We start from the raw sequence: 6,000 nt of genomic DNA on the forward strand, positions 1-6,000 counted from the left end.
TTATATTCTGTACATACTCTGCTTAATACTGTATATAGCAACTCCACTGTACATTCTGTAAATCATAGCTTCACTTACTCTGCACTATATGTATATAAAACACTATATTCTTGCACTTAGATGCTAACTGTATTTCATTAGCTCTGTACTTGTACTCTGCATAATGACAATAAAGTTGAATCTAATCATATATGTATATATATAACTTAAGTAAAAGTATTGCTACTTAAGAAACAGTTTTCTTGAGTACCAGCATGAGTACTGAAAAATAATATGACTCAAGTAAGAGTAAAAAAGTATTTAGCTAAAAAACAAATCAAGTTACAGCATTACAAAGTACTTCTGTATTATTTTTATATTTTTACTCAAAATGAGACCATGTGAGTGTGACGAGTGGGGCGGGGCCAAGAGCCATGGGAATGGAGTGAGGCCGGTGTAGTGATAATGGAAATGAAGTGAAGTGAAGTGAAGTGACATTCAGCCAAGTATGGTGACCCATACTCAGAATTTGTGCTATGCATTTAACCCATTCGAAATGCACACACACACACACTGTGAGCACACACCCGGAGCAGTGGGCAGCCATTTATGCTGCGGCGGGGCCCGGGGACAAATGAGTGACACTTGCACCACTCAACCGTCTCAAGTCCTGTGGAGATGATCGGAAGGATATTTTAACGAGGAGCTACGACGGAGAAGGACGAGAGAGTACCAGGCCTGGATTTTAGTTTGTCTTTTGTGTTTATTTGGTTATTAAAGTTGTATTTAAATTTGTGCCGGTTCGCACCTCCTTCTTCCCGTGATTATGAAGTTTTTATGTTGCTACAGTGGTGCCGAAACCCGGAAGGAAGGAGGGATGCGCTGGGGTGGGCGGCAGCGAGTTCATCCGTCCCCCCGGCAACTCCAGCACAGCACCTCGAGTGTCCACTGTGGCAGACTGCTCCACCCTGCTCGAAGGCACTGCAGATTCACCATAGCAGCGAGGGGTCTTCAGCAGTGTGTCCCTCCTTCCTCCCAGGTTTCAGCACCAGTGTAACAATATAAAAACTTCATAATCGAGAGAAAAAGGAGGCGGGAACTGGCACACATTCAAATTAAGCTTTAATAATAAAACAGAAAACAGCAAAACAGTGCGACAGCCCCTCACAGACGACTGCCGCTCACAAACAAAACTTTATAATTATGACATTAAATATTAAATTTTTTATGTAACAGCCAGTATTTGTATCTGTATTTGTCCCTGTAACAAATCTCAACATTTTTCGTATCTGCATTTGGATACAACGTCGTTCAGTTACTTGATAAGTCCGTTATGACTGTCTTTTTTTTTCATAGTTACCACTGAACAAGTATGCCGTGATCAACTAAAATAAATATCAATTTCTAATATTATATTTATCATGCAAGCAGAGAGATGTCATGACAGAAATTTAGTGATCATGTGAATTCGACTTAACTGAATGCGCACATAAGTGAGTCTTTTTGTGAACTTCACTAAACAAATGTGCATATGCCATTCAAACCAGGAAAATATAAAGATGCAAACATGTAGGTCAAATAGAAAATGTATCTCTATCTAAGCTAATTACAACTCTACACCAAACTGTGCAAGTGTAACCAGGGCTGCGTTCAGCCCCAACAAAACGTTGCACAGCGTTTTATAAACAGAAACGGTGATGCGTTGAACACACTGTTCTGATGACGCAAGAGTTGCAACTATGGCAGCTGAGAAGGCCATTATTTGTGTTTCTTACCTAATTCAGACTAAAACACATCTATTAAGCCTCACATACTGACTTTATTTGTAGTTCATATGGTTTTAATACCCTGTATTTTCCTTCTCATTTTTAGGAAAAGCACTTAATTACCACTGTTTATTTCTATACCAAATGTCATACACTTGCAATGAAGCTAAAAATATAAACAACTACATCATTATGTTGATATCCTATATTTTTACAATAAAACTTACGACAAACATGCCTTCTAATATCCTCAGTTGTTGCGTATACCGAGCTGCAACGAACACATTTGTACATTATTTTCCTTGAAGCCATTGTGCGAGTTCACTTATATACATGTTGCTGCTGATTGGACTGCAGTTCTGACACACCCACCAAACAAGAGAAAACGCATCTCAAACCCCGTTTCACACCGGTGCACACCGTTTCCAGGAAACATGACGTTCAATCCGGAAACCGTAGCAAAACGTTGCGCACCGTTTTGAACTTGAACATGCCCCAGGTCTTAATACGAAGTCTTGGCATAATAATCCCTAATTGAGTCTTGAGATAAATGTTTTAAGTTATTTAATCAAAGTACATTTTCTATGTATTAGAGAAAAAAAAGAAAAAACGTCATCTACAATAAGTGATCAAATGCATTAGAAGATAGAAAAAGAGCGATTTCTCCCTGGAAAAACTGTTCGCACTACAATTCCCATGCTCCTTTTTGTGAGGAGCTGACCAATCACTGAGCTCCAAAGGTTCAGGCAATTGAGCTCTGCTTTGACTTCCTGTTAGCTACTTCCTGTCTGAAAGACTGCATGGCTGTTTCGTTGCCTATCTGAATTCCGAATTAATTACCATCCATAGGGTAAGAAACATAAATATCCCCTCCAACGGGATGTCATTAATTAATGAGGATGTTAAACATTAGATGACGGCTATGTAGTCATGTTTACACTTTATAGAGAGGGCGATCGGCAGACGGCTGCCGCTGATCAGACAGCCAATTTAGAGAGACCCACTCATTGACTCAACGGTGAGTGAGAAAAAAACTCTGAGACCTGTTAGGTTACCTGTAAAGGAACTAATTATGCTGGAAATGGTAACAGTTGAGAAGCTGCCGTTTAGAAAGGCTGTTAACGGCTCTAATAGCTATTCAATGCTGTATCTCGGTGTTAATGCTGTAAATGTGAGCCTAGATAACCTGCTAGATTGGGTGTTCAGTGCTATATGCACTTTTATCCTTGCAAAAATGGATTTATTTCCATTTGGGTTTTCAAAAGATGCTGTTTTCTATATCAATATGTTTACTATCTGTGTAAAAGGGGAAAAAAAAGTGTTAAAGCATATGTATGTGAATTTCTTGTCAGTGATTTAAGAGGTCAATTTTTAGTGTATTCCCTCAATGTTACCGGTGCAGGAAGGGATGATAAAGCACGCTTAGCCTTACTAGTACCTCCTTAATCTCTATGAATGTTCTTGCATTATTTGTTTTGCACAAATTTTAGCTTTTATTTTTATAGTGCTTATATTGTGAGTTGTTAATAACTTGAATAGCAATAACAATTAATACTTGAAATTGTTTTTGTTTAAAATGAATGAACATGGATGTAAAAGCGCTTTAGAATATATTTATAGTTCATTACTATAAACATTTGGATTTGATACATGATATATTATTGTCATACGACTGAACCTTCTTGAGAACATGATTTGAACAAGTTGATATAAAAGTGGAATGTTATTGATTGGTGATAATTCATGAGATAGACAGAATATGAATGTAATGAGCTTTTGGATTTCCTCTGACCAACCCATAGGTCAGGTTTTTTGCCAGATTCATTCCAGTGACGCACATGGATCAGAAGTCACGTCAGACCTGGAGTTGAAGCCTTCCGGTTGAATTGGGATTGGATGTTCGTACCCTGAAACACCGAAAGATTCCCAGCGTACGTTGGGTGGCGAGCCACGGACCCACGAGCATAAGTCTATGCGCAGTCTCACTTTCCCTCCTTCACTGATTGTGTGGTAGGATCCACGAGCACTGGCATACTGATACTGTCACGACACCGATTCAACCAAAGAAAAAAAGGGCCCCAACGAGCAATAAGACTATTTTTGGAACTGGGTTTTATTTCTTTTCTTTTAAGGGAAACTAATGCCGGCTTTATTATTTTCTTGTTTCTTTATGTACATTCTCTGAACTAAAGTGTTACACTGTTTGTTATTGTTCCTTTTGTTAAACAGAGTGATCACAATAACGCAAATTACTGTTTCCTGTCTCCTGTCTTTATTGATGTCAAACCACTGGCTCTTAAGATTTAGCATTTAGAGTTTTTATGTCCTATAAATAACATCTCTGTTTTTTCTGAATTTAGCAGTAAGAAATTACTTCGTCATCCAATTTTTTTTTATCGACTTTGCATTCCATTAATTTTTCAAATTAGGTGTGTTTCAGATCATTTGTAACTCTTAAGGAGAGCAGTCTCAGTACTATGATACGGTCTAAATCCTGAATGGAAATCCTCACATATACCATGTTTCTCTAAGAAGGAATATAATTGTGAGGATACCACCTTTTCTAGTATCTTGGACAGGAAAGGGGGATTCAAGACACCATCCCCTTGTACTGAGGCTAATCAACGACTTGCTAACGACCTGAATGAGTTTTATTGTAGATTTGAAACCCCCAACACCCATTCTGACCATCTCCCTACACAACCATTAACACCATCTGCAATCCCGCTCTCCATACCTCCTGCTCTTCAAATCTGTCTCCCTTTAATCCAATGGGGTCGCTGTGTCCATTTCTTTTACTGTCTATGGGGCCAACAGCCAGTGTTTTTTGGCCAAACGAAAACCTTGGGCCAAAGCGGGCCAGCTGGGGCTAGAGGAGGGGTTCTGAAGAAAGGCGGAGTTTCTCTGTGTCTGGAGAGCTCACACTGCAGATCATTACAGAAAGATAACAGCTACACCAGCATTATAGACTTTTTAAAATAAATTGAGCTTAAAACTCACTCTTAGTCAGCAGTGAGTGTTTGAAAAAACTTAATCCGATGTGGATTATAATCACTAAACAAGGCAGAAATACTTATAAGCTATGTAAAAGACTATGCATGCTAAACATTTACACCAGCATTACACACTTTTTTAAGGCAGAAGTTATTATAAGCGATGCAAAAGACTGTGCACGCTAGGCATTGACATTAACATAGTAAACATGGTAAATATGACCGCTTGAATAAATCAGAAGTCAGCTTCATCATCACAATCATATATTATTTAGTAAATATTATCTGTCATAAGTCAATGTTCTGAAAGATCATGTTCTGGTCACTCCCTGAACAGTATATGAATTATATTTTTTTTGTTTTTATTGTTTCTATTTTACTTTTGTTAAAAATTTAATAAAATAAAACAGTAATGAAAAATTGTGATTTTAATAATGCATAAGTAAATGCAGATATTAACATGAACTAAAATTGATAATTGCTGTGGAAATATTGTTGACTATTATTAATGTTATTTATATATGTTAACTAATGTAATTAACTAATGTTAACTAATGAACCTTATTGAAGAATGACTGCAGATGAGGCATTAAGTGCATGGCATGGCGACAAACTTAATATTTTTGTAATAATACTGAAGCAGGAACTGTCAGACTATAATTTAAAATCTCTCTTAAGCAGGGCCAGTAGTTGATAGTCAGACTTCAGATAGACATCTAATTCAGACCATTGCACAAAGCTCTTAAGACTCTGACTAAGTAGGACTACACTGAAGTGCATTTTGGGTAAAAAAAGCATGGCAGATCGAGTAAGCGCATTTAACCGGTCAGTGCAGTTTACCCCAGCAGAAAATATTTGTTTGTTGGAAGAGTATAATAGTTACAAGGACATTTTACTAGGGAAATTTAGTGGAGGAGAATGTAGTAACAAGAAAAAATGTTTAATTTGGAAAAAGATTGCCACGACAGTTAACAGCATTAATCCGACCGTTGAGTGGAGCGTTAAAGACGTACAGAAAATATACAAAAATATTGTACAAGATGCCAAAAAAGATATATTGAAGAGGAAATATCCAAAAATGAGATGAGGACCACAAGAGAAACTGAAATGGTGATGAATATTTATGGAGGACAGTCGCCTATGTTCTGGGGGATAAGCTGAGGAAGGGAAAGTGGAGTGTGTGGCGCCGTCAACATTAACGTAACTGGCAGAGTTTCCTCAGCCACTGACAGCAGCACTCCCCGCCACACCAAGAGGACGAG

The sequence above is a fragment of the Carassius gibelio genome, chromosome A12, assembly GCF_023724105.1.
Source record: "Carassius gibelio isolate Cgi1373 ecotype wild population from Czech Republic chromosome A12, carGib1.2-hapl.c, whole genome shotgun sequence".
Lineage (NCBI taxonomy): Eukaryota > Metazoa > Chordata > Actinopteri > Cypriniformes > Cyprinidae > Carassius > Carassius gibelio.